This window comes from Schistocerca cancellata, chromosome 8 (genome assembly GCF_023864275.1).
Source record: "Schistocerca cancellata isolate TAMUIC-IGC-003103 chromosome 8, iqSchCanc2.1, whole genome shotgun sequence".
NCBI classification, from domain to species: Eukaryota; Metazoa; Arthropoda; class Insecta; order Orthoptera; family Acrididae; genus Schistocerca; species Schistocerca cancellata.
This window is the reverse complement of record NC_064633.1, coordinates 422,726,541-422,738,729: the sequence shown is the minus strand read 5'-3', so window position 1 is coordinate 422,738,729 and position 12,189 is coordinate 422,726,541. Positions and strand designations below refer to the sequence as shown.

The following is a 12,189-nucleotide window of genomic DNA, read 5'->3' as shown; positions in this document are numbered from 1 at the left end:
GAAAGTGTTGGCATGTTGATAGACACACAAACAAACACAAACACACACACAAAATTCAAGCTTTCGCAACCCACGGTTGCTTCATTAGGAAAGTGGGGAGGAGAGGGAAAGACGAAAGGATGTGGGTTTTAAGGGAGAGGGTAAGGAGTCATTCCAATCCCGAGAGTGGAAAGACTTACCTTAGGGGGAAAAAAGGACAGGTATACACTCGCACACACACACATATCCATCCACACATATACAGACACAAGCAGACATTTGTAAAGGCAAAGAGTTTGGGCAGAGATGTCAGTTGAGGCGGAAGTACATTAGAAAGCAGTATAACAGGAAATGCTGCAAAATGGTTAAAATTCAATATCTCTGACAGGAAACAAAGGGTGTCATTAGGAAAGAAATATGTATGGAACTATCAGCTATCATTGAAATGGGAACTAATTACGTGCACTATCCCGCAATGTTCTATCTTAGGGCCCTTACTTTTTCTTGTGTATACCAATGTTCTTTTATCCGTAACATAACCAGATGCCAAATTCATTTTCTTTGGAGATGATTAAAATTAAATCTTGCAGTAAATTGCAAATCAAGTAGCCTTAGAAAGAAAGGAATAGTGAAATTTACATGGATATTAATAAAAGGTCCTTAGCCAATTCTTTGTCACTAAACTTAAAAATACACTAGATGCAGTTTAGAGCTTGTAAGAGGTTTCCACCATATGATGGCAAACAGATATAAGAAGTTTATAATACGATATTTTAGAGATTACAGTTTGATAAGAAATTTAAGTGGGAAGAGCATACCACACACAACTACTGAAGCACCTCATTACATCTCTATTGGAAATACAAATGTTGTCAGACATACGTAACAGTACAATCAAAAAGCTGGCATACTATGCCTCCTTTCAGTCCACAATGTCATAAAGCTTTATTTTTATGGGGAACTCATCATGCTAGGCACGTTAATGTTCTTTCTCTTGCACTCTATTCATTACCAGTTTTACTACATATCAAGTGTAAACAGTATGGCCTTAATTTACATGAACACATTCCTAAAAGTGGAGGCACCCCCACAGGAAAAGTGAGCATGTGACGACAAACTATGCCTTCAAGACATATGCGAGTAGTTTGAGAATTATTACTCTCACCCAATAATGCCTTTCAAATGACCCACATTAGTGCACAACAGTCACTTTAAAGTTAGTTAAATTCTACACTGGTTGCATAAATAACCATAACATTGTCTAGAGAAACAGTGAATGGTGTTTTTCACATTTTCTTTGTCACATTTAAAATAAAATGCCGCTTCCAACATTAAAAATTCACTGAATTTCACAATATGATCCACACTATTGCTCAGACAATAGTTTCAAACATACGTCCGTCTTATCAGCTAAATGAGACATATTTCGACCAATATTTCAATGTAGAGTAAAAGGGCCACCATTAAATCCATCACAATCACATTAAAACAAAAGCCTGATAATAATAAACCATCCTTCAATTTTCGTCACCAGCACAGAATTTGATGTCAGTATTATAGTTGGAAAAATTGTGGTCTCTTTAATTTATTTGGGATGAAGTATTTCGTCCATAACTATACTTTTGTGTGCAATTATTTACGCGTATTGTTTACGTTAATAAGAAGTTATCTGCTTACGGAGAGTTGTGAATTTCACGATCGCGTGAATTACACTAATTACAAGCACATTATGTAGTGTTTTTTTAAAAAGAAATACGGACATTAAACCAAGCTGATTGCTTTACACATAAATCTTGGCAGCTGTCGAGAGTCATTATAAACTACATAATAAAGCCTAACAGTTTTCTTATTTAGTGTATTAAGTATTTATGATGTTCGTCTGGGAAGGATAACAGTATTTCACATTACGTTCCGCAAAAGACATGGAAAGAAATACGCTCTCCTCGCGACGAATCGCATATATTGCACCGAAATGTTACAGTATTTTAGCAAATATTAGGAGGTTGACCGTATAATTCAACATAGATTAAAAAGATTTTATTGAAGACTCAAGCTGAACGAAATGAATGTAGGAAGTAAACATAATGGTGTTTAAATATATGTCTCTCACTTTGGTTATTGTCCCCTCAAACATAAACACCACCTTCTCCACATAACAAAGAAACATAAGAAACGGAGATTAGATGGGGAAAGGTAAACTCATTTTCTCTTTTATTAAGGTGGGTGAAACTGAATTGCGCGTATTTGCATTACTAGTGTACTACAGCACTCCAAACGTTTTAATAAGTACAACTCAAAAGTCAAAAGGAAGCCATCACACCAAAACAAGTGACGAACGAGTGGAGTTGCAAGGTCACACTTTGTATGAGACAGCTCCCACTTTTCACATTGAGATACTCCGCACCTTGGACATAAAACTCATTCACTCACCTCAGTAAAGCTGTACCAAAGCCAATGTCTCCGTTTATAGCGCCATCATAATGTTTAATATACTAGAAAATTAACTTGTAAACGAAACTCATGAGACCCATAGCAAAATGTGACAACAATGCCTCCATTAAGCGGAAGTCGCTTGAACTTCCGGAAAAAGTAGAAGTCTCGGCTACAAGCTACCTAGAGGGCAGCGCAGTATTAATATGGCTACTGAGTTTGTTGTCATAACACGAAATATCAGCTGGTGGAGTTTGGCGTAAAGTGTACGGACAACTAATTGTGTTATATTGTTATTTTTTGCCCAGCAGATGAAAAAGAAAATATTTAGCTATGTGCGAAAAAATACTTGCGTACAGTATATATCAGTTAACCTTTAATTCTATGTAATATTTTAGTGGTTTACCGTATTTTAATGGAGACATACATCCGGAGTTATATGTAACGAATATAAGATTAAAATAAATTACGTTATTATTTTTAGGAAATCAAAATTATTTCACATTTTGCAGGAATATCAGCGTCCTGAAGCATATCAGTGTCGGTACTTTGTGTTTATTACTGTTGTGTTTTATGTACATATTGAGATGTGTCAGTTTTTCTGATAAATGTTTTTCCTAACTAACGTTTTGTAATACAAAATATTCTCTGCGATACCGTTTTCTGATACGTAACTGAAAATTAGCTCGACCTTCATTTTGATAAATTTGTTTTTATACAGATAAATATTAATAACTGTTTTAAATTGTTGTTAGCCGGCCAGAGTGGCCGAGCGGTTCTAGGCGCTACAGTCTGGAACCGCGCGACCGATACGGTCGCAGGTTCGAATCCTGTCTCGGGCATGGATGTTTATGATGTCCTTAGGTTAGTTAGGTTTAAGTAGTTCTAAGTTCTAGGGGACTGATGACCACAGCAGTTAAGTCCCATAGTGCTCAGAGCCATTTGAACCATTTTTTTAAATTGTTGTTGCTGTCTTCAATCCAGAGACTGGTTTGATGCAGCTCTCCATGCTACTCTGCCCTGTGCAAGCTTCTTCATCTTCCGGTATCTACTGCAACCTACATCCTTCTGAATCTGCTTAGTGTATTCATCTCTTGGTCTCCCTCTACGATTTTTACCCTCCACGCTGCCCTCCAGTACTAAATTGGTGATGCCTTGATGCCTCAGAATATGTCCTACCAATCAATCCCTTCTTTTAGTCAAGTTGTGCCACAAATTTCTCTTCTCCCCAATTCTATTCAATACCTCCTTATTAGTTATGTGATCTACCCATCTAATCAGCGTTCTTTTGTAGCACCACATTTCGAGTTTTAAATTATAAGATCCATAAGCTGTCTGTATGTGGGGAAAATGTATTATAAGAATTTTTGTTTGTTTGTGAGAAGTATATAATTTTTTGCTAAGTGTGTGTTGGTATCTGTTTGTTGGGGGGGAGGTTAGGGCTATGGAAAAGGTTTAGTGGTTATATTGGTATCTTCATTAAAACATAGCTAATATATGTTTCTGTTTTGCCAGTAGGTTTCATCGTTTTGTCATTTTCTGTAAATCTTATCATGAGCAAGGCCTTCTAGAATGTGGAACGAATAAAGGTATGCATTAACAGGCAGAAGCAGTTAATTCAGTCCAATACATTGAAAATTAAGCATCATTAGACTGCTATAAACTATTTATACTTTCCTTTATTAAGCATTCGTTACTCAGTAACATTAGCAGGAAGGCAACTGCTTCTAAAAATTTTTAATATTTAATTTCCCATTGTTAGCTTCATATTTACATGGCCACATTGGCATCTGTCATAGAACAATTACCCTGTATGTGGTAAGATTAGTGGTCCATTAGTATTAGCATTGTGTCTTTGTCATTCAGCTTACAAGAATTTTCAGTTGAAGCATGTAGATAATCAGATAATTTGCTGATAAAAAATTTAAAATCGTTAGTTTTCATTTCCTAGATGTCTGCAGTTATTTGTTTTATATCTGATGAGAGCTTTTGAAGGTATTTGGACCAGGATTATAATAGGGAGTTAAATCTACTTGAAAAGTGTTTTTGTGTCTCATAGTTTGCTTGTGTAAATCATGGTTCATCCGAAACTGGTTTTTATTATTAGCAATAAATATAATGGAGGGATTAAACATACATGGTAGTAAGTAATAATTATGAGATCTTTGAAGAGGTTGATGAAAATTTGCAGTTTTAAAGTGTCACTGAGTGTGATGTTTTAGTGATTAAAAAGCTGCAGAAAAGTAATAGCAAATTGTAAGTTTAACTGGGTCGACCGAAGAGTCCGATCCCAACCCGTCGGCTTGGTATCAGCAGATGTTTTTGAACTCTATAGGTCAAGGGGAAGTGTTAGTTCCTAATTTATGGGACCGGGAGTTGCTGTTGAGCTATATAGGTCAAGGGGAAGTTGTTCGATCTCAATTTATGGGATCTGGAGCTGCTGTTGAGCTATATAGTTTAAGGGAAGTGTCTGATTCCAGATGAATGTGTTTAGTGGTATTTTGGGGAGTTTTGTGATGTCGGTTTTTTTCGTCATTTTGCATGGTTTTGTATGGGGGTGGGTGTCTAAATTTGTTTATATTTGTTTGTCCCCACCCAAAAACCCACTATTTCCCGCGTTAGTGTCATTAGGCTTTTTGTGGAACGTGTGTGTGTTTGTTTTTCGATGTATTTTCGTCCTCATAATGTGTACGTAACAACTTTATATGCGCCATATTGGAATCGTGGTTTATGGTCGTTTCTGTCATATTTGTGACGTCATGGGTCAAAAGCAGACGGGTGGGATCGGATGCTTCCATATTTCCGTTTAACTAATGTGCATCTGCATTATACATGTATTAGCATACACTTATTTATGGTAGTTAAGTGTCACCAAATAGTCATAATATACATTGTAAGTGCTAAAGTGTTGTAAGCATCAGTGTTTTGTAAAGACAAGTTACGAGCTTTTAATCATTTAAAAGGAAAAAAATAATTAATTGCACTGCTGTATTTTGCTGAATGTTTGTTCAGTTTATAATTGTGTAGCAAACAGACCTAAACCTAATCTCAAGTCTGTATAGTATTGGCAGGTAAATCACATACAGGAAACATCACCTTTCGTTGTGAAAGATTTAGTAATCTATTACTTAGAAAATTCAGTAATGTTCATATATATCACTTACAAGTATTTCTTGTAATCATATATCAGTCTTTTTGATTAAATAGAATATCAAAAATTTGTAATTACAGTTTTTCATTGAACAGCTATCACTGAATAATTTGTTTAGGTTAAAAAATACTGCCACAATCAACAGCTGTGGAAGGTGCTGCAGAGTAGTGAGAATGCTCAACAGTGCGAAGACAGCCTTTTTTTCCATGTTGGTTGTGGTAAAGGAACTGGCTTGGATGTAGATGAGGCTAACCTTTTGCACTGTAGTATTTGTCTATCACTCCATAACTGTTGATAAAGAACAGCTGATCTGGCAGTAGAAGCAGCAGAAATTAGTTGCAGTTGATAGCAGTGACGTTAGGAATAGGATAGGTTGCTGGACTGTGGTCAGACCTGCTGGATCAAACAAGAGGTTGAAGAGATGCTACCAGTCTGCTATCTTCAGTCTAGATGTCTCCAACAGCTTCATTGCTTTGGAGACTGGACAAACCTACAGGCATTATCAAAGAGCTCAGGACCACTGTGATAAGATGAGGGAAAAAGTGCAAGTTACGACTAACTGTAGTCAGAGGGTCAGGAAGAAGAGGGTCCTGCAAGGGAGTAGTCCACAGGAGGCGAAGGGGCTCAGCAATTTAGGCTCTATGAGGGAAGATCACGGTAAAGAAGATCATGATGTGATGTATTTGGTTATGCGAGAGGGGGGGGGGGGGGTCATGTACAGTTTTAACTATAACTTCAGCTACTCAGTTGAGAATAGTGTCAACCAAAGACTAGTGATGTTTCTCACACAAATGAGATTGTGCCATTCTTTGGATGATACACAAGCCCTGGATGATGCACTCTGTCAGATGTTCAGTACAGAGTGGAGCCATGACACACAGGTGCAATTGACACATCACATGTCATACAGTCGATCGCCCCACACTTGGCAATGGTCTACATCTGAATGTTTCCCAGTAAGAGGTTACATACAGGACTGGTACCTAGAAGCACTTCAGTGTAATTGGAGCACTATGATTTCCAGTATTTTCACTAGGCCTTTTTAGGGTAAATTTTACCAAAAGACAACACTTCAGAGACAGTTGCAACCACCAGTGGAGATGGGAAAAAATCATAATACATTTATATGTTTCCATAAAAACATAAGAAGTCTGCTAAATGATAAAGAAGAGCTACATTATCACTACAGGAAACTGAATAAAATCACAAGATTTTTTTACAGATTTGTTTGTGCATAACAGAACATCATTTGTAAGTCCCAGAAAAGCAACACATTTACCTACATGGGTACAAGTTAGTATCTCATTACTGTGGGTTGTAATATGCAGGAAAAGGGAGGGAGCTACTTAGATAGATAAAGAGCAGTTTACAATTCCAGGCCATAGACTTTAATAAGCTGTGCATTGAACAGCTCATTGAATGCTGTACATCAGTAAGAGACATAGAAACACGCAGAACAGTAGTTCCAGACATTGTGCAGGACCCAAACAGGAAATTTTGAAACTTCATTAAGCAATTAGAGAAGGTATATGTTGAGTTTTCAATATTGATTTCGTTCTAGGATAGTTTCTGATTGAGTGCACTTGAAGTTGCTAATGTCCTGCTGTGATTTGAGCCCCACAGTAACATTCACAACAAGAATAGGAGGATGTATTCTAACAATGATTGATAATTTATTTGTAAATTGAACTATCTTTTATGAAACAGGTGGAGTCCCGTAATAAATATTTATTTGATCACAATTATCAATGGTTAAAAGTAAAGTGTCCCCATCAATCAGATTTAACTAAGGAAAGTGCAGATGCTGACTCAGTTATGCTGTTCAAAGGGAATTTACAGGATGAAACATAGGAAGAGGTTTAACAAGGACGCAGTGGATGAGAAATTTAATTTTTTCCTCTAAATATCCATACAATACTATGAATCCACTTTTCCTTGACCACAGGTCAGGGACAATTACAGTGTAAGCTGAGGGAAAGGGTGGCCAACATCTGGCTTTAAAAAGGAAGAGAGAGCTTTATAGCAGAGTAGGCTATAGCCAAGACTTATAAACTCACTACAAATAGTATGGCAAATTCTTCTCCAGTCTGCAAAAAAGACAAAACCTGTGTACTTACGCACAAAATTTTAAGAATTCCAAGAACAAGGCAGGGTCAATGTGGAATATTATCAGTCATTCAGCAAATGATATTCAACTGCTTGATGACAGCAGCAGTGAGGCAGATGATATTAAATTCTAATCCTTGGCCACCAAATAGTATGAATTCTTCCAAAAAGCAGCTGAAATCACAGAGACAAAAGTAAACTATCATAAGCAGATCTATTGAATTAGCATCTCATTCATTATGGAGTGATGCTGACTCAATTTATGAAGGAAGCAGATGAAAAGCTACGGTACACACTGTGGAAGCAAAACAATATTGCCGTTTACCTGATATCAGCTGATAGTGCGTGTAGTGTTACAATTATGTAATAACGTGTTTCCATTGATTAATAGTGAGAAATGTATAAACAGTGTAGCACTACCGTTTTACGTTACTAAGCAAGTTCTTTAAAAGCAGTACTGTATATAGCGACAAATCGAATGAGGTGACACTGTTTTAAACAGACTGATCTTGTATTTGGGAAGAGGGAGGCTTCACTCTCCATCTGGCCATCGGGATTTAGATTTTCCATTATTTTCTTAAGTTATTTCAGGCAAATGCCAGAATAGTTCCTAATACAAGGCCATTCTTGTCAAACTAGACTTGTTAGTGTGTAAATGCCTGTATTACATGATTTCCCCCCCCCCCCCCCCCCCCCTAATGTAGAGAAGGTATTTTTTCCCTCTACTGCTACCACCAACGCTTGAAGTGACATTGCAAACTCCACTACAGGCCATCAGTTTTGCCAAATCTTCTGTTAGAGATAGATCACAAAAATCATTAGGTCACTAAAAAACAGTTACCTCTGTGGATATGATTGTATTTTTAACCAAAATACTAGAATCTTGTGCTAACTTTTTTATTTCTAATGTCGTCCTTGAATTAACTTTTCAACCAATCAAAGAGTCAAGTCTGTTTATCAACCCATCTCCTTTCACATGTTCTCAGAAATTGATGAGAAGGTAGCATGCAGCATAATATTGAACATCTCAGCTCAGTTGTGCTTCTGTAAAGACTTATGTATTGAGAAAGCAATATATAATCTCAAGGATTCAGTTTTGGTAGAATTAAACAAAACAAAAAAGTTGGCATTTTCTATTATCTTGCCAATCCCTTTGCTTGTGTAGCTCATAAAACTCCTCTAGATGTGTTAAAAGTATTCCCCTTACATGGATAGAATTGCATCCTTAACATTAGAAGACAGAGTATCACATTAATGAGTGCTGAGGCAGATATAAAACTGAATTCAGGATAGAGAAACATTAAACATGGTACCCCACATTCCTCTTATTGACTGACACAAATGATTTACTTGGGAATGGAAGACTCTTCACAAACTATATGTTTTGCTGACAAGATAAGTATATTGAGAAAATGTTCCAAACACAGCCAGGAGAACAAGGGAATGGGCTTACAGCTGCTTCATAGCTAACAGCTTAAACCTTGATCTTACAAAATCTCATGCTGCACAGATCCAGACAACTCAAAATGACTTACAGGCACCATATGTAATCAGTGGGCATACACTGGCAACCAGCATCACTTTGAAATCTTATAGTTTGGTTTCAGGGATTAGTGAAATTCAAATAGTGCATTGCTATTGTGCCTGCACCAAAATGTGTGAGCTTCTTAGTTGTAAGCCTTTTGGTTGGTACAGTTTGATCCAGTAGACCAGTTTTATAAACATTTTTGCTACTGGTGTAACTGAAGAACATCAGCGAGTGTCCTATTCCTTGGTGGGCAAGTCCCAGAGGAGATAGAGTGCGTGCTTCAGTGCCCTGTTCTGATGCGTCTTTAGGCACTGCAATGTGTGTCACCCTGCACAACTGCTGCATACTCCAGCAATGACTCTATGACTGCTTTGTAGAGTTTCAGACCGAGGTAATCTGGTCGGAATGGCATGGGGTTCAGCACTAGCTACAGTTGTTCAGTGGTCTTGATGCATGATTCCTGCTTTGGGCATAAACAGGCTGTGGTTCATATGTGAAGTTATGAGGCATCCAGCTGGAGAATAAACTGAGGTTGCACCAGGTTATAGATAAGTTACCCAAAAAGCTCAGTCCTACCTGATTTGCACATAGAAATCTTTCTCTTATTATGTAGACTCACAGACTGGATTGTTTGCATACTTTCATTCAGTACTTTCCTATGGCATAATCTTCTGGGGCAAGGTCAAAAAAGAATTTACCCTACAGAAGCATGTAATAAGAATATTGTGTAGAGTTGATCACAGACATCTTACAGAAACCTCTTCATGAACGTAGATATTCTTGCATGGAACATACCAATACATATGCTCTCTAACCAACATCTTGTAATAATCTCTTTATGAACATACATTTTCTTACACTTAACATACCAATACAGTGCTGTTGTTGTCTATCTTTAGTCCAGAGACTGGTTTGATGCAGCTCTACATGCTACACTATTCGGTGCAAGCTTCTTCATCTCCGAGTAACTACTGCAACCTACATCCTGAATCTGTTTGCAGTTCATGCCTTGGCCTCCTCTACAATTTTTACCTTCTGCAATTTTCTCCAATACTAAATTGATGATCCCTTGATGCCTCAGAACATGTCCTACCAACCACTACATTCTTCTAGCCAAGTTGTGCCACAAGTTCCTTTTCTCCCCAATTCTATTCAATACCTCTTCATTAGTTACGTGATCTGCCCATCTAATCTTGAGCATTGTACTGTAGCACCACATTTCAAAAGCTTCATTTCCCTTCTTGTCTAAACTAGTTATTGTCCATGTTTCACTTCCATACATGGCTACACTCCATACTAATACTTTCAAAAAAGACTTATTACAATTAAATCTATACTCAGTGTTAAGAAATTTCTCTTCTTCAGAAACGCTTTCTTTGCCATTGCCAGTCTACATTTCATATCCTCTCTACTTCGACCATCATCAATTATTTTACTCCCCAAATAGCGAAACTCATCCACTACTTGAAGTGTCTCATTTCCTAATCTAATTCCCTCAGCGTCACCTGATTTAATTCAACTACATGCCATTATCCCTGTTTTGCTTTTGTTGATGTCCATCTCATATCCTCCTTTCAAGACACTGTCCATTCCATTCAATTGCTCTTCCAAGCCCTTTGCTGTCTCTGACAGAATTGAAACGTCATCGGCAAGCCTCAAAGTTTTTATTTCTTCTCAGGGGATTTTAATTCCTACTTTTTATATTCACTCCCTTCCCAACCGCTGCTTCCCTTTCATGCCACTCGACTCTTATAACTGCCATTTGGTTTCTTTACAATTTGTAAATAGCCTTTCGCTCTCTGTATTTGACCCCTGCTACCTTTGGAATTTTGAAAAGCTTTCTCTAAGTCTACAAATGCTAGGAATGGACGTTTGTCTTTCCTTAATCTATCTTCTAAGATAAGTCGTAGGGTCAGTATTGCCTCACATGTTCCAACATTTCTACGGAATCCAAACAGATCTTTCCCGAGGTCGGCTTCTACCAGTTTTTCCTTTTGTCTGCAAAGAATTCATGTTAGTATTTTTGCAGCCATGACTTATTAAACTGATAGTTCGGTAATTTTCACACATGTCAACACTTGGTTTCCTTACGATTGGAATTGTTACATTTTTCTTGAAGTTCAAGTGTATTTTGCCTGTCTCATACATCTAACTCACCAGATGGTAGAGTTTTGTCAGGGCTCGCTCTCCCAAGGCTATCAGTAGTTCTAATGGAATATTGTCTACTCCTGGGGCCTTGTTCCGACTTAGGTCTTTCAGTGCTCCGTCAAACTCTTCACGCAGTATCATATCTCCTATTTCATCATCATCTACGTCCTCTTCCATTTCCGTAATATTGCCCTTGTTTAGACTCTCTATATTTATTTTTATTTGTTTACACATCAAGTTCCTTAGGACCAAATTGAGGAGCAAATCTCGAAGGTCATGGAACATGTCAGTACATGAAATTACAACATAAAAATAATAACAGATAAAAGTGAAATGTTTATGAACGCGAAAATAGTCGAGCCATAGGTTTAAGTAAACACAGTCAACAATACAACAAGAATCAGTTTAATTTTTCAAGGAACTCCTTGACAGAATAGAAGGAGTGACCCATGGGGAAACTTTTTAGTTTCGATTTCAAAACATGTGGATTGCTGCTAAGGTTTCAGAATCCTTGTGGTAGCTTATTGAAAATGTATGCAGCAGTATACTGCACACCTTTCTGCACAAGAGTTAAGGAAGTCCGATCCAAATGCCCATTTTATTTGTGCCGAGTATTAACTGATTGAAAGCTCCTTATTCTTGTGAATAAGCTAATATTGTTAATAAGAAATGACAGTAATGAATATATGTATTGAGAGGCCAATGTTAAAATACACAGATTCGTGAACAGGGACCAACAAGAGATTTGTGAACTTACATGACTTATTGTCCAGACCGCCGGTTTCTATGCCAAAAATATCCTTTTAGAATGGGAAGAGCTACCCCAAAATATAATACCATGAAGAGA

The 12,189-nt window shown here is 37.3% G+C and overlaps 2 protein-coding genes across 11 annotated transcripts in view; one reads left to right on the top strand and one right to left on the bottom strand.

Annotated features, from left to right (window-relative positions):
• The window catches only part of LOC126095296 (zinc finger protein 665-like), a 148,827-nt gene extending 146,282 nt beyond the window's left edge, over positions 1-2,545 (bottom strand). The window contains exon 1 of one of the 2 annotated variants that reach the window (XM_049910080.1): positions 2,410-2,545. The gene's annotated coding sequence lies outside the window, so the exon portion shown is untranslated. The remainder of the gene's footprint in view (positions 1-2,409) is intronic. The other variant, XM_049910079.1, reaches the window with a different exon arrangement.
• A 47-nt stretch (positions 2,546-2,592) lies between these two features.
• LOC126095298 (MIT domain-containing protein 1-like) overlaps positions 2,593-12,189 on the top strand; it is a 117,992-nt gene continuing 108,395 nt past the window's right edge. The window contains exons 1-2 of one of the 9 annotated variants that reach the window (XM_049910085.1): positions 2,604-2,675; positions 3,928-3,998. The gene's annotated coding sequence lies outside the window, so the exon portion shown is untranslated. Of the gene's footprint in view, positions 2,768-3,370; positions 3,999-12,189 lie in introns of those variants that run through there. The other 8 variants (XM_049910083.1, XM_049910082.1, XM_049910088.1 and 5 more) reach the window with 8 other exon arrangements.